The sequence below is a fragment of the Pelodiscus sinensis genome, chromosome 3, assembly GCF_049634645.1.
Source record: "Pelodiscus sinensis isolate JC-2024 chromosome 3, ASM4963464v1, whole genome shotgun sequence".
In the NCBI taxonomy this organism is placed as follows: Eukaryota; Metazoa; Chordata; order Testudines; family Trionychidae; genus Pelodiscus; species Pelodiscus sinensis.
Window position 1 is genome coordinate 415,273 of NC_134713.1, and position 22,481 is coordinate 437,753.

At 46.7% G+C, this 22,481-nt stretch overlaps 1 protein-coding gene and 1 long non-coding RNA gene across 18 annotated transcripts in view; one reads left to right on the top strand and one right to left on the bottom strand.

Annotated features, from left to right (window-relative positions):
- Positions 1–18,443, bottom strand: part of LOC142827713 (uncharacterized) — a 22,647-nt gene extending 4,204 nt beyond the window's left edge. Inside the window, exons 1-2 of the long non-coding RNA XR_012902415.1 lie at positions 18,260–18,443; positions 1–17,374 (exon numbers count right to left, since the gene is read on the bottom strand). The exon at positions 1–17,374 is cut by the window's left edge and continues 4,204 nt beyond it. This is a non-coding gene — a long non-coding RNA (uncharacterized LOC142827713). The remainder of the gene's footprint in view (positions 17,375–18,259) is intronic.
- A 182-nt stretch (positions 18,444–18,625) lies between these two features.
- DTNB (dystrobrevin beta) overlaps positions 18,626–22,481 on the top strand; it is a 318,597-nt gene continuing 314,741 nt past the window's right edge. For 9 of the 17 annotated variants that reach the window (XR_012902417.1, XR_012902418.1, XR_012902419.1 and 6 more), the window contains exon 1: positions 18,630–18,782. The gene's annotated coding sequence lies outside the window, so the exon portion shown is untranslated. Of the gene's footprint in view, positions 18,783–20,272; positions 20,356–22,481 lie in introns of all 17 variants that reach the window. The other 8 variants (XM_075923210.1, XM_075923214.1, XM_075923219.1 and 5 more) reach the window with 5 other exon arrangements.

Genomic DNA, 22,481 nt, shown 5'->3' on the forward strand with positions numbered 1-22,481 from the left:
CTTCTAACCCCTTCTCTTATTGCACTCTCAAAATTCAGCTGCTTCCATCCAGCACGCAGCCAGCAAGTGCTTACACTAACCAGCCCTCCAGACATCCCTGAGTCTCTTCAACCACCCTGCCACAACTATCTTCACTGTAATGCGACCACCACTGTATGCACTGTGCTGTGGGCGAGAGCTGTATCAAGCAGAGCTTATTAAACACTGCATTTTATCTGTGCTTTAACAGAGCCTGCCTGAATTCTGCCCCCCTCTGCTTCGCTTTTGTTTTGTTCCCTGCCAGCTTGGAATAAGGGCCTTAAATCAATGTCTAAAAATAGACGGGGAGCAGACTCAGGCAAGGTAATTATCCTGTCTCACGGTGGGAGAACAAAGAGTAATACACAAGGCTCGGTAGCACCCGCCTCAGTCGTTGTTATTCTGATGGCTGGCAACGGGGAATATTTATAAAACAGAAGAGCATCGTCAGTTTTCCCTCATTTTTCCCCACCCCTGAGCGGAATGCATTTTGTTGTGTGCACAGATGTGGAGGGGCTGCGCGATACATCACAGCATGATTTACACGCAGGAGTGAAGCCTAGGGCGGCGGGTTGGAGTGAAGGGGTGTGAGGGCTCTGGGTGGGGTGTGAGGTGTGGGAGGAAGGGGTGTGAAATCCCGTTGAGGGTTAAATGGCTAAACACAGGGCTATCACTGCCTTAAATCAGTTCAAGGGGCATGGGCACAGGGACTGCTCGAGGGGGCTGGCCTGGCACCCTGCCCTCTGGGGTCTGGCTAGAGCAGCTCGCGCCACAGGCTCCTGATCTCTGTGGAGGGGCTGCCTCCGTCACCACAGCTTCAGGCAGACCTGGGGGAGGGACACCAAGTGGGGCTGCAGCAGCCCCCTCTGCCCGTGGTGCTCCCAGGTGCTGGTTACCTGTTACTCACTGCTTCTTGTGAACCCTGAGCCCAGAAGACGGCTTGAAAACGTGTCTCCCTTTTCGTTTCGTCTTTCACCTGATCCAGGTGGGTCACCGCGCTGAGATGGGGACCTTGCAGGCTCTGTCTGCTAAAACAAGATGGATTTAAAGGCTCAGTGGAAAGGAGAAGCTAAGTGGCAAACCCTTATACAAACTGCCAAGAAAGATATCCATAAACGCAGGAAAAGGGTAAGACTTGCCTCTATGCTGCATTCTTCAGGACTGCTCAGCAGCTCAGTGCATGGGGGAATGCACGTCCAAGCCTGCACCTGCATGCAGTGGGGAGGTGGTATGCTACATGGCCCAGGCACTAGGTATCAGTATAGTGCACCGCAAATGTTGCAAATTCATAAATGTGTGCCGCAAATTTGCTAAATCCACCAGGAGGGGAGGGATTGGGGCTCAGACTGTTACCCTCTGGAGTGATAAGACCCAGAGAAGGCAGCTGCAAAAGTCAGCCTGACTCCTCTCAGCGGGCACTCAATACTGAGTGGGACGTCTTCCTGTAATAACAATAAATGTGGGGTGTCTTCCTGTCACCCTCCTGTTTGTGGATTCCGGAGCCGCAGGTCTTACTGCAGAGGGGGCAGGTGCTGGTGGCTACTGGAGGGGCGCAGAGCAGTTCTTGCCGCTTTTCTCCTTTGCCACCACTCTTCGTTTGTGCTACAACGGAACCTCTCCAATCACGCTGCCCCCTCGCGGATGACCACTCACCACTGGGGATGGTTCTGGGCCAGGCTCTCCCATGTGTCGACACTGAGGCCAAACTTTTTCACATTTGCCTTCACCATGTCCTTAAACAGCTTCGCTTGGCTCCTACACTCCCCCGTCCCTCATTCAGCTTGGAAATCAGAGTCTGTTTGGGAGGCGCCGATCAGGATGCAGAGCACGCGGCCAGCCCAGCCAAATTGCTGGGAGAGGATGTGATGGCTTCAGTGCTGGCCATGTTCGACCCTTCCAGGCCACCAGTGTTCGTGCGCCCGTCCTCCCCGGGAGAGTTAGGATTCTCCTCTGGCAGCGTTGATGATATTGTCCAAGTGCCTTCAGGTGATGCTTGCCCATGTTTCACATGCATGCAGCAGTGTTGGAACCACTAAGCAGTACACAAGGAGCTTTGTCTGGGCACTGATGTCCTGGTTCTCAAAGACCCTTCATCCCAGGCAGACAAAAGCAGAGTTTGCACAGCTCAGGCGATGCTGGATTTCCGTGTCAATGTCAACTTTGGTGGAGAGATGCCTTCCAAGGCACAGGACATGCTCCTCATTGTCCAGCAGTTCTCTGTTGACTTCAATAGCTGGTACATGAGATTGTCCCAGCAATGAGGGTTGATGGGGCACCTTGGTCTGTTTGATGTGAGGCCGAGATTCTCCTATGCTTCAGCGAAAGCACGTAAGATGGTCTGAAGGGCTATGGGGGATGGGGGGGGGGAAGAGCAGCGACTATCTTGTCAGCCTGGCCTGTATTCCGTCACGTTGATGGCAACAATGGTGTATCCGGAGCTCATTGGTCAAGATTTATCCACAGTTGTGCCAGAGGACAAAAGGCATGTGTGTAAGTAGATAAACTTAGAACACCACAAGTGCAAGAGGTTTGTCAGAGCAGCTTAGCACTGCCAGGAAAAACAAAACCAAGCCCCCATAGCCAACAATATGTTTCTACCGCTGTCTGTCCTCGAATCCAAGCACAGCATGCATGTGATTTGTTTTGGTCTTGGATTGGAAAACCAAAGCATTGTCCTTTGCAGTGTTTACATTAAGGGTTATTTTTCTTGTTTATTCATTAAAATCACGAAGTCTGAATGACACTTACTGGTGCACTTATTTGCTTTTCAGAACATTGTTTAAAATATTTCTTGCACTGTATTTGAATACTCTGAAACTGATATTTGAGCATTTGCAAGTGCGTTGCTTCATGGTGGCTGAAATTCTATATTGCTGCCCTGCAAAAAAGGTTACCTCGAGAAATAATTACATGGTCATAGTCAGGGCTCGCCAAACTGCAGTGAGCCCCGCTCGCCAGCTGCACTGCCTGGCGATCTGCGCATACGCAGATCGTTCTGCGCATGTGCATATCGCCCGACCCGGCTCTTCCAGGTTGTGATCTACTCACCACGGACGAGTAGATTGCATTATTTTTCGAGCCCTGGTCATAGTTCTGAAATGCTTACAGCTGTCTCTAATTTGACTGCCAGTGCACACTTTACAATAACGCTCTGCCAAAAGGCAATTCCTTTTTTCCGTGCCTGCATGCATCCAGGGGCCATGTTGGAAGAAGCATGGGGAGGGGAGAATGGCTTCCCCTTCCTCAGTCAGTTCTGTACCTGGGCTCATCTGTGTGAGGTATGGCTGGGACTTACCAAACTCTTTTTTCTGTAGGCCATGTACTCTCCACGCTGCTCCACGCTGCTCTCCTTTAGGAGCTCTTTGCCCATGGACACTATTGGGGTTCCTTCATCCAAGTCTCAGAAGGTGTCCATGGAGCCATCCTGCTTATTCAGGGGACCCACAGACCACTAATCCGCTATGCAGCCTGTACACAAAAGGCTTTCCCACCCAAGACCTTCCTCTCTCTTGCCACTGCACTAGAAAGTTCTGAATCCTGCTCACTCCCCAGACCAGTGCTCTCAGGATGTGTCTACATTAGGAAATTAGTTTGAAATCACTTATTCCAGAATAATAACTCCCAAAACAATAACATCAAAATAGCCATGTCCACACTATAGGAAAGCCTGACAATTAGTTTTGAGGCAGGCTCTGTTAATGTGGGCACACTACTGTGACTTAGCGCCCCAGGAAGCACTGGGGAGTAATTACTCTGACTCTGGGGAGTCGTTATTTCAGAATACCAGCAATGGAGGGCCACACTACTGCTACTTTGAAAAAAGAGTTCTTCATGGAAAGCAGGAGTTCTTATTAAAATAATGGGCTTGGTAGTGTGGATGCTCCCCTTGTTATTTTGAAATAACTCCCTAGTGTAGAGCAGGGACCATAGTTATCTTTGACCTTTCACTTCTCGTCTCTTTTCCATTCAAATTGTTACTAAGTCTTGTTGCTTATTTCTTAATACTACATGTAAAATCTATGGTTTGCTGATATCTTACTCAGGGATTGTGTATGCTTGGGAATTGCTGCTTTACTTAAATCAGTGTAAGACTTTGTCTACACTGAAGCAAGGAATGAGTGACAGGAGGGATCATTTGATGGTTCCCTGTTCTGTTCACTCCCTCTGGGGCACCTGGAGCTAGCAGACAGGACGCTGGGCTAGATGGACCTTTGGTCTGACCCAGAACAGGCAGTGCTCCCTCTCAGTTGCGGGGCAGCACAGCTTCATGGGGGATTAATCAGCCCCATCCAGTCAGAGCCTCAGGGCTCCATGCACACAACTGACTGACAGGGCAGGGATGTGGAGCTGTGTTCTGGTGCAACTTAGAGGGAATGCTGATGACAGGTTTTACATTCTTACATTAATAGATCTAATCTACCTGGATTTCACTCCAGCATTTGGTAGAATATTGCATGGGAAATTATTCGTTGAACTGAGAAAGATGAATATGGGAGTTGAAAGGTAAGAAACTGATTAAAGGGCAGATTGTGAGTCATACTGAAAGGTGAACTATCAGGCTAGATGGAGGTTACTAATGGTTCCTCCAGAATGGGTCTTGGGACCAATCTGACTGGACATTTTCATTAATGACCTTGGAACAAAAAACAATAGTGTGCTAATAAAATATGAAGATGACACAAAATTGGGAAGTGTTACCAATACAGAGGAGGGCCAGAATATCGGACTAGAAGATTTGGATGAACTTGAAAACTGGAGTGTTAGAAATAGGATTAAATTTAACAGTGCAAAGTGCTATTAAAGACTAACAAGAAGATTTTTTGCTATCAGCTGTGGACATATCAGTTGGAAACCACAGAGCAGGCAATAGACCTGAACGCATCGGTCGATCACAGGAGGACTGAGCCAGCAATGCAATATGTCCTGAAAAAGGCTAATGTAATTCTACAATGCATCAGGCGAGGTATTTCCAGTTGAGACAAGGAAATGTAATAACAATTATGCAAGGCACTGGAGAAACATTAACTGGAATACTGTGTGTAGTTCTGGACTCCTGTATTTAAGAAAGATGAGTTCAAACTGTAACAGATGCTGAGAAGGATGGAGAACCACCTTACAAAGACAACTTAAGGAACTTGACCTAATCAAACAAAGGTTAGGGGGAGATAGAATTGCTCCCTATAAATCCATCCGGTGGATCAATAGTAGGGAAGCAGAGGAATTATTTTAGTTAAGGGCCAATACTGGCACAGTAACAAATGGATGGAAACTGGCCACCAACAAGTCTAGGCTTGAAATTAGACAAAAGTTTCTAAATGTCAGATGAGTGAATTTCTGGAAGAAAAGCAGCACAGTGGAGGTGCTAAGGCAGCTCCCTGCCTGTCCTCCCACCACAGACTGTGCTGCACCCCAGAAGCAGCCGGCAACAGGCCCAACTCCTAGGTGGGTGGTGGGGGAGGCGCACAGGGCTCTGTGCACTGCCCCTGCCCTGGGCACTAGCTCTGTACCCCCATTGGCTGGGAACTTACTACTGGCTGCTTCTGGGGTGCAGCATGGTCTACGGTGCCAGGACAGGCAGGAAGCTGCCTTAGCCCGCCCCCCTGCTGCACTGCTGACCAGGAGCCACTCAAAGTAAGCCCTTTCTGCCACAGCCCTGACCCCCCCGCCTCAAGCTGGAGCCCCCTGTTATACTCCAAAGTTGTCATCCTTTGCAAGCAGGGCTTGAATCAATGCTTCCAATGCAGTTAGCTGGAATAGGAAAGGAATCCTGGGTGTGGTTATGTAAATAGAGTTCACTCAGTTGCTTAGGCCTGACAGATATTCAGTTAGTGGTGTTTTGCCTACTGTAACCAATTTGGCTGTTGTGGAGTCACAAACCATGTTAACCCTAAACACAGGAATTGTAAACACTGTCATTGTAGAGAATCTCGGAGGGACAGGGCTTTCTCTTCTAGACTCTGAAAAGTCAATTGTGGGGAAGGGTAGAGCTCTGAACCAAAAGTCTACGTGCCCTCCAGGCATGAGCTGCAAGACTGGTTCAACCTGTTTCTCTCCTCACCCCCTTCTAATGATAGAACTAAAACAGGCTCCATACAGAGTCTCTACTCTGGACCAGGGTGGGGGTGGGCAGCTATGGCACCTGAACCTCCCGTCTCTCCACCTGGCAGCATGGTAGATCCGTGGCTGATGGAAACGGAGCAGGCGTGGTTGGAGGGGATGAGGAGGGCTTTGCTGGAAAGCACAAAGCCCTCCACTAGATCAGCGTACTCTGGCAAGTGGACACAGTTTTCTGAGTGGACTTTTCAGAGAGGATTGCAACTCTTGTGGGCACCCATCCCGGTTGTCCTGGACTATCTCCTGCACTTGAGACAGACAGGCCTCTCTACATCCTTCCTTAGAGTGCACCTGGCAGCTAGAGCAGCCTTTCACCTGGGGGAGGGAGGCAGGACACTGTTTGTGGACCCAATGGTCAAGAGGTTCCTCAAAGGGGTGGACAGGTTGTTCCCTCATGTCAGACAACTTGTGCCACTGTGGGACCTCAATCTGGTGCTCACTAGACTCATGAGCCTCTGGCCCTGTGGTCTCTTAAATGCCTGTCATATAAAGTGGCCTGTATATAATAATATGGAGATATACCACTCATAGAGCTGGAAGGGACCCTGAGAGTCATTGAGTCCAGTCCCCTGCCCTCATGGCAGGACCAAGTACCATCCTGGACAGATTTGTCCCAGATCCCTAAATGGCCCCCTCAAGGATTGAATTCACAACCTTGGGTTTAGCAGGCCAATGCTCAAATCACTGAGCTAGCCCTCCCTATGTTTTTGCTAGGGAGTCACCTCATTTGAATGCATATGAGCAAGCACTGGAAGAAGAAAAAATGGTTACTTAACTCAGAACTGTTGTTGTTTGAGATGTGTTGCTCACGTCCATTCAAAATCCCACCTACCTCCTCTTCGTTGGAGAACTCTGGCAAAAAGGAACGGAGGGAGAGGATGGCCAGCAGGGGTATTTATGCACCAATATGTCAGCACCACTCCAGGGGGCTCCCTGCTGGCTCAATGGATATAACTGGGGGAAAAAACCTCTGGAATCCATGCATGCAGCATGTGCACACCTCATTCGAATAGACATGAGCAACACATCTCAGAGAACAATAGTTACGAGGTAAGTAACCGTTTTTTCTTAATGGCTGTTGAACAATGCAGTGTTTTTAGAGTTTTTAAACTGTACTGGACTATACAAAGGTAATTATTGGTCTTGGCTTCACCTCATCATTAGAGTATCGGATACAGCTCCAGGTTCCCCATGGGAAACTTGTTAGGAGCTTATTGATGATCTGTTCTAAAATCTGATTTGTCAATTTTTATGGGTTCACTTTTTTTTGATTGTATCCCTTTGGTATATATGGTCATGCCAATTTTCTTCCACAATTTGACCTGAGGTGGAGGATCTGGCCATGAAAGCTCATCACCTAATAAAGCATCTTGTTAGTCTTTAAAGTGCTGCACAGTCCTGTCTTGGTTTCAGCAAGACCAGACTAACACGGCTACATCTCTATTACTAAGGTCCCCCTCAGGCTTTCTTCCTTATGCGGATATGTGGTCAAGCACATATGCCCCATTCGGGGCGGCCCATGGCTATAGGTGGACTCAGCCGCCGCCTAGGATGCCACTGCCCGGGGTGCCCAATGATGATGACGACGGCCCTGCAAGTGGGGGCGCCAATCGCACGTTCCGCCTGGGGCGCCAGCTGCCACAGCCGGCCTTGGGTCACTCCTGGCCCCATTTACCATCTCTTGGGTGAACATAGGGGCCATTTCAAGCTAAAACTCTGGGCATCTCCTAGCTCAAAAGCAATCTATTCTGTAACTTACTCTGCAACTGATCACCTTCTAGCAGCGCATTAAACGATTTGAATAACGTTTTTCATAAGTCTGTTCTCTTAGTTTCTCTCCAAGGAGAGAAGCATATGCAGTGAAATGTCTTGTTTTATTATGTTTTTGGTTTTGTGTACTGGGGTTACTTTTAGTTAGTAAATATACCAGTTGCAATAAATTTCAAGGCAAGGTCAAAGAAATGAGTCTTTCACTTGGAGAGGAAGGCTGCAAGATTTGCGTGTTCCTTAGTTTCTGGAGAAGTTCATTTCAGAGTTTTGGACTAGCCTCTGAGAGAGGTTTGTCTCCTGCAGACATAAACTTTATTCTTATTGTGGAAAGTTACATTATAATAGTTACATTATAATACTGACAATAGTCTTCATCACAGAACTTTAGGCAGCCTCTTAGGTATCCTGGGTCCAGGCCACAGAGCACTTTGAAGACAAGGATTAAGACCTTGAGTTTGATTCTATCTGCACCGGTTTCTCACAGAATTCTGAGAGAAACTTATTCCATGACCCATCCATCTGTCCCTGTCTGAAGGCTTTGCAAGATTTCGGCCAGTGAAGGAACTGAGTGGCAGTTGGTCCACCTGCCCTTTATGCCTGGGTGTGATGGATTGTGTGAGCATGTGCAGACCAACCGGAGACTGCTCGTAAGAAGAAAATGTCTTGTATCTTGGGGGTGCTCGGTACCCATGAGTGGACAGCACTTCAAAGCTCATCAGTTACTCTAAGGTCAGTAATTTCCCACTTTACTGAGGGGTGTGTGTGTGTGTTTCAGGGAGGAGGAAATGGAGATTTTCTAGCATACACTGATCACAGAACAGTTTGGAACCACTCTCCCTGGTGAACAATGCTCTCTACCTGGGGATTTACTTGTGTTCTTCCTGGTACTAGTTTAACCCTCTCAGGAGATAGGGTGCAATCTAAGTCTTCTCCAGTTTGTTAGTTAAGTTAATAACTGAAATTGAGAAAAACATTATCTCATACCCCAAAATGTCCTCTTCTTTTTATGTATGTCAGCTGGGTCCTCTAATGTAATGACTTTCATATACAGTCACCCATAAGACACTTAGGCCTGGTCTATATTAGACCAGGCAGGTTGGCTTAAGGTACACAACTCCAACTATGCAAAATGAGTAGCTGAAGTCCACCATGGCAGTGTTCACACAATTGGAGGTTGATGGGAGCAAACACTTCCATTGGCTTCCCTTACTCCTTGCAAAAGGAAGAATACCGTTGCAGAGGCTGCCCTCAGTGTTTGATATAGTGGATCTGTATTAGACCTGCTAAACCGAACACTAGAAGATCGAGCTCCGGAGAGTCAATCATCTGCTAAGTATAAACTTTAACTTAATGCTTCCCAAACTGTTTTCCTACTCCTGCAGAACTGACATTGAAAAGAGGTTATGGGCTTTGGTTCAACCTGGACAATTATGTCTCATCAGTCTGTGGACCTCCTAAGATGAGACAAGTGGTATGCTTTGACACCTTAAAATGTTTTATTAAAAATAGGAGCTGCTGTCTGGTATCTGGAATTGGGGGTGGGGATTTTCTGGAAATAGAGGACAAATTTAAATCTGATACAACTCATTCTATTTTCAGAAGGTCACAAAGCTGATTAAGTTCTAAAGAGACGGGACAATTTACTATTGACGTGAAGTTAAGAAATGTTAGAACCTTTCTACCTCATCTCTTTTTGGTTTCCTTTTGTTTTGCTAACATTTGTGACAGTCTGAAGATATGAATGGCTTTTGAATTCAACTCTAAGATAATGCCAACTCGAGTCTCTTTTCTTTTTGCGCTTTTTCACCAATGGACAAAATAATGCATAATGGCATTAAATTGCTGATTCGAGCAAGAAAAAAGGGTAAATGTGGAGCTCCCTTTCATGTTTTTTAGCTAGGCGCACTCCTCCTAGAATGCTAAATAGATTTCTCTGATAAAAACCCTCAGTCAAAATTGCACCATCAAAGATCAAAGCACACTCCTCCATAAGAGTGTCTCTGGCCTCCTCTTGTCCTATACATAGCTAGCTTGCCTTGGCATCTGAGTGGAACATAGTGGGACTGCTAAAAGCAATTGAATATTGCCAGCACTAATCCAGTCATTCACTTTTTAAAACAAATGCCATTTTGAATTTAGAAAAAGTATGAGTCTTATCTTCTTCTTGATGCTCACACCCAATTCCTACAAATACTAAAAGGATTTAGGCATACTGAGAGAAGAATCATAGAATACTAGGACTAAAAGGGACCTCAAGAGGTCATCAAGTCCAGTCCCCTGCCCTCATGGCAGGACCAAATACTGTCTAGACCATCCCTGATAGACATTTATCTAACCTACTCTTAAATATCTCCAGAGATGGGGATTCCACAACCTCCCTGGGCAGTTTATTCCAGTGTTTGACTACCCTGACAGTTAGGAACTTTTTCCTAATGTCCAACCTAAACCTCCTTTGCTGCAGTTTAAGCCCATTGCTTCTTGTTCTAGCCTCAGAGGCCAAAATGAACACGTTTTCTCCCTCCTCCTCATGACACCATTTTAGATACCTGAAAACGGCTATCATGTCCCCCTCAATCGTCTTTTTTTTAAACTAAACAAACCCAATTCCTTCAGCCTTCCCTCATAGGTCATGTTCTCTAGACCGTTAATCATTCTTGTTGCTCTTCTCTGGACCCTCTCCAATTTCTCCACATCTTTCTTGAAATGCGGTGCCCAGAACTGGACACAATACTCCAATTGAGGCCCAACCAGCACAGAGTAGAGTGGAAGAATGACTTCTCGTGTCTTGCTCACAACACACCCGTTAATGCATCCCAGAATCATGTTGGCTTTTTTTGCAACAGCATCACACTGCTGCCTCTTATTCTGCTTGTGGTCCACTATAACCCCTAGATCCCTTTCTGCCGTACTCCTTCCTAGACAGTCACTTCCCATTCTGTATGTGTGAAACTGATTGTTCCTTCCTAAGTGGAGCACTTTGCATTTGTCTTTATTAAACTTGATCCTGTTTACCTTAGACCATTTCTCCAATTTGTCCAGACCATTTTGAATTATGACACGGTCCTCCAGAGCAGTCGCAACCCCTCACAGTTTGGTGGTATCTGCAAACTTAATAAGCGTACTTTCTATGCCAATATCTAAATCGTTGATGAAGATGTTCAACAGAGCCGGTCCCAAAACAGACCCCTGCTGAACTCCACTTATTATACCTTTCCAGTAGGATTGTGAACCATTAATAAGTACTCTCTGAGTATGGTTATCCAGCCAGTTATGCACCCACCTTATAGTAGCCCCATCTAAGTTGTATTTGCCTAGTTTATTGATAAGAATATCATGTGAGACCATATCAAACGCTTTACTAAAGTCTAGGTATACCACATCCACCGTTTCTCCCTTATTCACAAGACTTGTTATCTTATCAAAGAAAGCTATCAGATTGGTTTGACATGATTTGTTCTTTACAAATCCATGCTGGCTGTTCCCTATCACCTTGTCACTTCCCAAGTGTTTATAGATGATTTCCTTAATTACTTGCTCCATTATGTTCCCTGGCACAGAAGTTAAACTAACTGGTCTGTAGTTTCCTGGGTTGTTGTTATTTCCCTTTTTATAGATGGGCACTGTATTTGCCCTTTTCCAGTCCTCTGGAATCTCTCCTGTCTCCCATGATTTTCCAAAGGTGATAGCTAGAGGCTCAGATACCTCCTCTATCAGCTCCTTGAGTAATCTAGGATGCATTTCATCAGGCCCTGGTGACTTGCAGGCATCTAACTTTTCTAGGTGATTTTTAACTTGTTCTTTTTTTATTTTATCTTCTAAACCTACTCCCTTTCCACTAGCATTCACTATGTTAGGCATTCCTTCAGATTTCTCGGTGAAGACCGAAACAAAGAAGTCATTAAGCATCTCTGCCATTTCCAAGTTTCCTGCTGCTGTTTCTCCCTCCTCACTGACCAGTGGGCCTACCCTGTCCTTGGTCTTCCTCTTGCTTCTAATGTATTTATAAAAAGTCGTCTTGTTTCCCTTTATTCCCGTGGCTAGTTTGAGCTCATTGTGTGCCTTTGCCTTTCTAATCTTGCCCCTGCATTCCTGTGTTGTTTGCCTATATTCATCCTTTGTAATTTGTCCTAATTTCCATTTTTTATATGACTTCTTTTTTATTTTTAGATCATGCAAGATCTCCTGGTTAAGTCAAGGTGGTCTTTTACCATATTTTCTATCTTTCCTATGCAGCGGAATAGCTTGCTTTTGGGCCCTTAACAATGTCCCTTTGAAAAACTGCCAACTCTCCTCAGTTGTTTTTCCCCAGTCTTGATTCCCATGGGACCTTACCTATCAGCTCTCTGAGCTTACCAAAATCCGCCTTCCTGAAATCCATTTTCTCTATTTTGCTGTTCTCCCTTCTACCCTTCCTTAGAATTGTGAACTCTACGATTTCATGATCACTTTCACCCAAGCTGCCTTCCACTTTCAAATTCTCAACCAGTTCCTCCCTATTTGTTAGGATCACATCTAGAACAGCTTCCCCTGGTAGCTTTTTCAACCTTCTGAAATAAAAAGTTGTCTCCAATGCAGTCCAAGAACTTATTGGATAGTCTGTGCCCTGCAGTGTTATTTTCCCAACATATATCTGGATAGTTGAAGTCCCCCATCACCAACAAATCCTGCGCTTTGGATGATATAGTTAGTTGTTTAAAAAAAAGCCTCATCTACTTCTTCCACCTGGGTAGTTGGCCTGTAGTAGACCCCTAGCATGACATTACCCTTGTTTCTAACCCCTTTTAGCCTAACCAAGAGACTCTCAACACTTCTGTCTCCTATGTCCATCTCCATCTCACTCCAAGTGTGTTCATTTTTAATATATAAAGCAACACCTCCTCCCTTCTTTCCCTGTGTATCCTTCCTGAGCAAGCTGTACCCTTCCACACAAACATTCCAATCGTGTATTATCCCACCAAGTTTCTGTGATGCCAACAATGTCATAATTGTAGTTATTCATTAGCACTTCCAGTTCTTCCTGCTTATTACCCATACTTCTCGCATTTGTATATAGGCATCTAAGATACTGATTTGACCTTGCCTCTCAGTTTTGCCCTGACCCTCCTTTCTCTCTGCCATTATAGCCCACGCTCCCTCCCATTTCTGACCCATCTCCCAGGTCTCCATGTTTTCCACTTACCTGTGGGCTTTGCTCACCTGTCCCTGCCGAACCTAGTTTAAAGCCCTCCTCACTAGGTTAGCCAGCCTATGTCCAAATAGGGTCTTCCCCCTCCTCAAAAGGTGAATGCCATCTCTGCTTAGCAGTCCTTCCTGGAATAGCATCCCGTGGTTGAGGAAGCCAAAGCCCTCCTGGCAACACCATCCTCGCAGCCAGGCATTTACCTCCAAGATGCACTGAGAGGAGAATTAACTCTCTCTAATATGTAGTGTCTATAAACAGATTGTATTAGCAACATACAGGGCAAACAGCTGCTGTAGGAGGCAGCTGTAAATAGTAGCTTTGTGTCTGAAGGTATTTTTTTCTTCATATTTCTTATCTGAGAATGGCATCTTTTTTCTCCTATGCATTCTGACCAGTGCTCTCAGGAAAAAAATAGAGATTAAATAATTACACAGGCACCTGTTTTCCTCAGTGCAAACCATTAAACGGACAATGACAAGGTAAAACAATTTCTGAGACACAGGTGGCTATTCTGGCAGCAGTATCAGTCCTAAGAATGAAGACACATCATCTGCAAACCTGGCTGATACCGTCTGACATTTTTGCAGATTTCCCATAAGTACACTGGCACTTCTGAAGCAGGGCCACAAGCAGATACTAGTGGGATCAAATTATCATGTGACCCTGGGATGACCAGCAGTTGGTCCGAAACTTTTTCATTAAGAAACAGACATGCCTAGATCAGAATAATGAACTGCTTTACTGGCCTTCCAGTACCAGGACATGTGCATGAGGGATGCCATACCAATCCAGAAGTGGCTTGCTATAGCCATTTGGAAGCTGGCAACCCCAGATTGCTACAGGTCCATGGCAAAACACTTTGGTGTGGGCAAATCAGCTGTGGGGGTTGTGGAGGATTGTGAAGCAATTGGGAACATTGTTCCTGCAGAAGCAGTAGGTATAAACAATGGTCCTGAAATAATTACTGACTCTGAGAAAATGGGCTTCCCAAATTGTGCTGGGGCTATCAGTGGGACTCATATGCGCACAAATGAATTATTATATAGGCCTTGGTGGATCACAAAAGCGGTTCATTTGACACCAAATTGGGATGTACTAGCTAAGGATGTGAAAGGTTAATCACTAAGCATCGCCCTAAGTCAGGGGATGTGATGTATCTTGACTTTAGCACAGCTTTTGATACAGTCTCCCACAATATTCTTGCCTGCAAGTTAAGGAAGTATGGATTGGATAATGGACTGTAAGGTGGATAGAAAGCTGGCTAGATTGTTGGGCCCAATGGGAAGTGATCAACAGCTTGATGTCTGGTTGGCGGTTGGTTTCAAGAGGAGTGCCCCAAGGACTGGTTTTAGGGCTGGTTTTGTTCAACATCTTTATTAATGACCTGGAAGAGGGGATGGATTGCACTCTCAGCAAGTTTGTGGATAATGCTAAGGGGGAGAGGTAGATAAATTGGAGGATAGGTATAGGGTCCAGAGTAACCTAGACAAATTGGAGGATTGGGCCAAAAGAAATGTGATGAGGGTCAACAAGGACAAATGCAGAGTCCTGCACTTGGAATGGAAGAATCCCAAGCATTTTTACAGGCTGGGGACCGACTGGCTAAGTAGCAGTTCAGCAGAAAAAGTCCTGGGGATTACAGTGGATGAGAAGATGGAGACCGTGTGCCCTTGTAGCCAAGAAGGCGAATTGCATATTGAGGTGCATTAGGAGGAGCATTGCCAGCAGACCCAGGGAAGTGATTATTCCCCTTTATTTGTCACAGGGGAGGCCACATCTGGAGTATTGCATCCAGTTCTCCCCCCTGCTCCCCTCGTTACAGAAAGGATGTGGACACATTGGAGAAAGTCCAGTGGAGGGAAACCCTAGGAGGAGACGCTGAGGGATTTGGGCTTGTTTAGTCTGCAGAAGAGTGAGGGGGGATTTGATAGCAGCCTTCAACTTCCTGCAGGGAACTTCCGAAGAGAATGGAGAAAGGCTGTTCTCGGTAGTGACAAATGGCAGAACAAGGAGCAATGGTCTCAAGTTACAGTGGAAGAAGTCTAGGTTGGAAGTTAGGAAACACTGTTTCACTAGGAGGGTGATGAAGCACTGGAATGGGTTACTTAGGCAGGGGGTGGAATCTCCATCCCTAGAGGTTTTTAAGTGCCAGCTTGACAAAGTCCTGGCTGGGATGATTTACTTAGGGTTGGTCCTGCTTTGGGCAGGGGGCTGGACTCAATGACCTCTTGAGGTCTCTTCCAGCTTTGGGATTCTGTTACTCTAAATGGATGATACTTACCAGTTCCAGTTAACCAATAACAGGTGTTGGCTGCAGCCAAGGGCAGGGGGCTGCTCCAGCCCTGCAGGAAGCCCCTCTGCAGACAGGAACTGCTGTCATTCAAAGCAGCCTCTGTCATTGGGTAGCCCAGGTGCCCCACAGGCAGGGCCTACTCCAGTGGAGCCTGGGAGCTGGCAGCAGCCCCATTGTGGGGTTGGGTGCAGAAGCCCCACAAGGTCAGGGCTGCTCCAGCTGGGCTGATGCAGTCTATAGCCCAGATCCCACTTTTAGTCATTTAACCAGTTAAATGTCTAACATTTAACTGGTTAACTAATTAACTGGGATTTTACATCCCTAGTACTCGCAGGGTGCATGTTTGGATTTTTCAGAGCCCAGGATTATAACTTCATGGATAAGTAAGGATCTTATTCCCTTCAAGAGATATTGTAAATTGAGTTTCTGTCCTCACTGTTATACCAGGGAACTCTGCATGCCACCTTGTCACATGGCTTACCATACCTTGACTTCAGAGGGTATGACCTAGGCAGCCCATGGCACCAACAGGCTGAAGACATAAAATGCACATATGTCAGACAGGAATCCTGAGTCCAATAGCTATAGAATAGTTCACCAAAGGGTGACATATAAGGTCTTTACTGAGAGCCAATAGCCAGTGGTCATCACCATTATTGTGAAATGTATGAAACAACAGTATTTTAAAAGCAATGTATCCCTACTGGAACTTATGTTTTAAAGCCTTGAAGGTTAAAGGCAGGTCACAAAAGTGACATGCCTCATGTCTGTTTCTCACTATACTAAGTTACCAGCTAAGCAAGGCAGAGACACTGATGAGACTTTGAAGTCAAGAAAAAAATACACAGCAGCAGGATGCATGGTTTATTAATAAAGATCAAAGGACTGCTCTGATATATCTGGGATTGCCAAGGGTGAGGTAAACTTAAGAAGAGAATAGCTTTTGAATTAAGTCCCGATTCTTGTTGTTTTATATGTAACCCTTTGTTTTCAATAATTCTATTTGATATCACCTGACTCTCTATATTTTGTTAAATAGATATGATTCTTAAAAAAACCAAATAAGTGCTATGTATTACATTTGTGGACAGCAAGATTTTTAATTCTGAAATGGAAATTGTGCTGGCTGTAAGATGTTTTAGGTAGGAGTCAAATTTAGAAACAAAAAAAAGTGATAACTACTCCAAGATGTGTATGCAAACCAAATGTTGTCTGCCTGAGACACCAAAATATGACATTAGATTGTCCAGTTATTCGGAATCATAGTGCATGCTCTGCTAAATTGCTTCCCCTTAGTATGGCTATAATGCCCAACTGGCCTCTTCAGAAGGTGGAGATTACATGGTTTACTAGACTCTGAGACTTCTTCAGTGTAGCTCTTTTTTAAAATGGGATCATTTAAAAAGGTAGGCGTATTCTCCTAAGCTTTTTCCAATATTGCTTCTCCAAAGCGATAGTGTGTACTGTCTTCTATCTGAGGTAAATTCTAACATGCCAATGTGCGGATGATCAGACCAATACTTTGAACACAAAGTACAGGTAAATTAGGTTACAAGAAACAGGCGATTTTGTTAATGGCTGATGGAGAGGAGATGAGGAGCCCTGTATCTTGGGAAATCCTGGCTCAAGTGTCCCCCAAATTAACCACTAAGCCTATCCTTCATCTCTGTGAAGCATAACAAATGTCAAGGTGCTGTTGGTCACCATATGGATTGTAGAGCTAAGAATAGTAGTATTTTAAATAGTGGCTGTCAATTAACCATAGTAAAGCTGTTGCTCTGGAGTAATAGCTGGTGATGCTGAAGAGTCCGCTTCACTGACTGATAATGATGATCTCTAGCCCAGACAAGGGGGGAAAAAAGGCTCTTCTACTAATTTACTATCATTGCTGAATTTGTGGCTCAATTGAGTCGTCATGCTCCAACATTCCTGTATTTACGGTTCTGCCTCAGGTTGCTGCTTCCTGGGAATGTTCCTTCCTTGCCTCTGCTGGTGCCCTGTCCAGGCCGGAGATCATGTGATTAGAGGGGCTTTGAGGCATATTGACAGAGAACTCTGCCAACGCCTAACCAGAGTACAGCAAACTGTAAGTGCTCAAAAATCATGGGACTGGCATCTATCTGTCCATTCATACACACCCTATGTATCTATCCCCCCACACCTCCTCTAGCTATCCATCCATTGCCATGCATCCCACACCCTCTCGATCCGTCCATCCCCATACACCCCCTCGATCTATTCATTGCCCCACACCTCCATCTATCTCCCTGCTATTTATCCATCCGTCCCCATACACCTCCTTTATCCCCCCTACACCTGTCCGTTCATATAATCCTAGAGCCAGAAGAGATCTCAGGTCAGCAAGTCCAGCCCCCTGCTCTAGGCAGGACCAATCCCAACTAAATCAACCCGGCCAGGGGTTTGTCAAGCCGACACTTAAACACCTCTAGGGATGGAGACTCCACTACTTCCCTAGATAACCCATTCCAGTGCTTCACCACCCTCCTAGGGAAAGAGTTTTTCCTAATATCCAACCTGGACCTCTCCCACCACAACTTGAGACCATTGCTCCTTGTTCTGCCACCCGTCACTACTGAGAACAGCCTTTCTCCATCCTCTTTGGAACCTCCCTTCAGGAAGTTGAAGGCTGCTCTCAAATCCCCCCTCACTCTTCGCTTCTGCAGACTAAACAGCCCCAAGTCCCTCAGCCTCTCCTCGTAGGTCATGTGCTCCAGACCCCGAATCATTTTGGTTGCCCTCCGCTGGACCTGTTGTCTGTCCCCTAAACTGCCTCCATCCATCCCGCCACCCCCCCACCCCCCCCCATACCCCCCCGTGCCCCACCCCCGCTATCTGTGCCCCATCCAGCCCCCCCCCGTTACCTGTGCCCCATCCAGCCCGTCCGTGCCCTGGCTGAGTTGCGAGCCTGAGGGGAGCGCGGGCCGCTCCACTGCGGGGCGGGGCGGGGGGGGCGGGAGCCGCGGGCCCAGGGAGGCTCGGCCGCGCACCTGAGGCGACGCGCGCGCGCTCGGGGCTGCAGGCAGCGGCCCGTTGGCGGAGGGAGGGGGCGCGGCGCGGAGCGGCGCTCGCTGATTGGCGGCAGAAGCGCGAGGGCGCGGCGCGGAGCGGCACTCGCTGATTGGCGGCAGAAGCGCGAGGGCGCGGCGCGAGTCGCCGGACAGAGCCGTTTGCCGATTGGCTGAAGCGCTCGCTCGTCCGAAACCGCTTCCGCGAGGCGGCCGGGGGAGGGGCTCGCGGGGCGGTTTGAGCGCGCGCGCGGAGGCCGCCTCGGATTGGTCGGAGAAGGCCTCGCGAGGCCGGCGCGGAGGCGCTCGGGAGCCGGGAGCGGAGCCGGGGCCGCCGCCTGCCGCCGCCTTCCCCAGGAGCGGCCTCGCCCCCGGACAAGTGAGTGCGCCGGGCGGGGCGGGGCGGGGCTGCTCTCCCAGCGCCGTGCGGGGTCGCTCGCCGGGCTCCCGGGGCCGAGCCCTTCTCCTCGGCCGCCGCTGCCGGTCTTCCGCCCGGGCGCGCCTCGGGGCAGGGAGCTCGCTGCGGGCCCCGCTCCGCCAGCGCGCGCGCCTCCCCGCCTTTGTGTCCCTGCTGCGGGTGCTCGGCAGCGGCCAAGCGGGCCCTACGGGGGTGGGCTGCCCCGTGTGTCCCGCGGGGCGCGGGCTCCTCGGCCGTGTGCCCCGGTGTGAGCAGGTATTGGCGCTGGAGCGGCAGTGCTGTTACCGAGGTGCTTTCGGAGAGCCCCCCCCCCCCCCCCCGTTAGACACCAGCGCGCCTGTGAGAGGCCATTGCAAAGAGCGGAAACGAAACTAGGTTGTGACATTTCTGAGACTCCGACTGTGAAAAGCAAACAGGGGGAAAAAAAGCTCAGGTCGCTTTTATACAGGATAAAGAAATAAACAGCAAATTCCCCCTCCCCCCCTTTTTTTTGTAGGTAACTTTTTTAAAGATTCAAAAAGAAATTAGGGTCAAAAGTAGAAATTGCCCCAGAGAGTTTTCGTGTAATCTAGGTAATCACGATTGATTTAATATTGTGCGGTATTGAACACAGGACTCTGTACTTGAACCGATACATACATTACATTATTTAACCAGCTTTTTGTAACTTACATTTGATGTTATTTTTGACAAACACACAGTAAATATACAAAGTACATCTAAGTGAGAGATCAACTTGTGAAAAATAACGGTTGTACCTCCCTTAACTGAGACTCTCTGGTCCGGCAACATCAGAGCCCAGATATAGGGAAGTTGGGCCACAGATGGTGATACTGCTGAAAAGGAACTAGGGATTACAGTGGATCAGCAGTTGAATGAGTCTGCAATATGATATATTAGTACTCCCCAACTTTTTCACGATTACAAGTGTAGTATGTCCATCACTGAAGTTAACTGTCTTGCTCTACTCGTTGTGCCTCCACTGTAGTACAGAGTCCTGTTCTGCACGTCACGTGTTAGGAAATAAGATTTTACAAACTCTGCATGCTTTATCTTCAGAAAAGAGAACTGAGGGGATGCATTGTAATAATTTTCAAATGGATTAAGGACTGTTAGGAAGAGAACAGTGATCAGTTATCATCCCTATCCAATGAAAGTAGGGCAAGAAGTAATGACGTTGATCTGCAGCAAGAGCAGTTTAGGTTAGGGATGCTAAAATTAGGTTATTTTAGTAATCAAGTAGTCAATAGAATTTTTATCACACCAGGACCAAACCTTGCTTATCAGTTAATGCTATCTATTAAACTCACCTGGCTTCCAGGGAGGCAGCTTCACTGTGGCATCCGTGTCCCTGGGAGTGGAGGTGGCAGGGGCTGGAAGCCCAACTCCCAGGGAGGCTTTGTTGTGGGCTCTGCAGTATCTCTCTATATAAAAAAGTTTTTTCCTGCCAGATGACAGAATGTTTCTGCTGGGCGACAGAATGATGTCATCACGTTACCTGCATCAATGGGCTTTCTCAGCAAAGTGAAAGCGGGTAAGCGAGCGTAGCGAGCAAAGGTGCAGCCCCCTAAAAGCTTAAATAAGAAACATATTGAATAGAGCAAGACAGAGCCCACAGTGCTTGTAGCTGCTAAGATTTTCAGTGGTTAAAGAGTTACTGTTTTAGCTAACTTCTTACATCCTTTATACTTGGGGGTAGCCGAGTTAGTCTGTACAGGATAAACTTAGAAAACAACAAATGGTCTGGTAGACTAACTTTATAGACTTTATAGACACTTTATAGACTAACAAAACGTATAGCTGGTATCATGAGGTTTCGTGGGCACAGCCATCTATATTTTTTGTTAGTCTATAAAGTGCTACCAGACCATTGGTTGTTTGTTTTGCCTGTTAATTGTTAGTTTAACTAAAAAAAGAAACATTCAATCTTTGCATAAGCCTGTAACACCTCACAATCAACTCATTTCATAACTCCAAATAGATCTGTCACATCAACTCTATTAATAAACTACTATTCTAATACTCAGAACATCACTTTGAAAATTTATAGATGTTTGATATAATTTAATCTGTCCTAGCGCTCTTTTGAAATCTTTACTCATTATATCTTGCTTACATTAAAAACCAAGTACAATGTGAGAAGTATATTTTCATTAATGAACAAAACAAGTGGCAAGATGTTATGCAAACATGGTATGGTTTTAGTGTCTGCTACTATAGTATACAGTCTTTCAGGATGTTGGACAGAAAATTATACATTTGTAGCTGTGTGTGTACTCTGAAATGTACATATTCAAAAAATTACTTGCTTTGCAGTAATCCAGTAGAGAAGAGCAAATTTTATCTGAAATTTGTTTTGGGTGTGGCAAAGGCCACATAATTCAGGTGTGCCAATATATAATTCTGTTGTCTTCATTTTGTCTCTCTAATGTATCTCATTGTAAATCAGGCCTTGATTATAACCGTCGGTAAGAGTTCATATTTCCTTCCTTCTCATCAGTATAAAAAAGCACTTATTTATTTTGATTTTCATTTATGTTTTTATTTTACATTGACGCCATATCTTAGCCTTTCATTACACAGGTTGAACCTTTGTGATCTGGGACTCTCTGGTTCGGCTGGACCACAGATGTTGCTGGGCTAGAGAGCCTCAGAACAGAGGTTACTGGCAGCTTGGACCAGAGCTGGCTGATTGGGGTAGTGTAGCCCATAGGGCACCAGAGTCCGCAGCTGGCAAGACTGGGTAATTGGCAGGGATGCCAGAGCTGGCAGGGCAGGGAGGCAGCAGAGCTCACAGTGGGCTGGGGAGCTGGTGAGGCTGCTGGAGTCCACATGATGGTGCTGCCAAGCCCGCAGGTAGGCCTGGGAAGCCTCTGGGGCCTGGAAAGGGTGGGGCTGCAGAGCTCACAGCTGGTGGGATTGTGAGCTCCTGCAGGGTCACTGCCAGAGCTTGTGGGATTGCTGGGACCACCGGAGCTTGTGGGCCTGCAGAGCCTGAAGGGCTGCCGTAGCCAGGGGCTGAAGGCAGTGATGCCAGGTAGCAGGGGAAAAGAGCCTAGCGGAGCGGTTGGCACCCCCCTCTCACCCTGAGCTTTCATGGTCCAGAAAACTCCCTTGTTCGACCGGTCCTGGAAGTGTACTACCTTTTTTTTGTATTGACTACACTGGAGAAGATAGTGTGTGGTTGGTTTTTTTTGTGGATGAGTGGTAGAAACCATGGTTTTCCTTTGGGCATCCTCTCCGTATTCCCATTTTAGGGGATACATCACATGCAGCTCAGACAGTGGAATCTAATTAGCTATGTTTGTTGGAGGGAATCACCCCCCGCCTCCCTGTTTCTGAACATTTTAGGGATCAGGCTGTAAAAGGAGCAGGCTTCTCTGACTGTCTCAAGCACCGCAACATATATTGGGTGCTCACTGTGACAAGCTCCTGGCATTGGAGTTCCCTGGAGAAAAAGTTCCAAGTAGCTTTTCTGGAATAAAAAGCTGTCTGAGGCAAGAATCCTTTCAATGTCCATCTCCAACACAAAGTAGTTCTGGTGGTTACAAACAATACCACTTACAAAATTCTACTTAAACAAGCAAGACGGTACATGTTCTCTTTGACTATGAAGAAGCAATGGTGTTGCATGAATGGAGCATCCTTCACAAGATATAC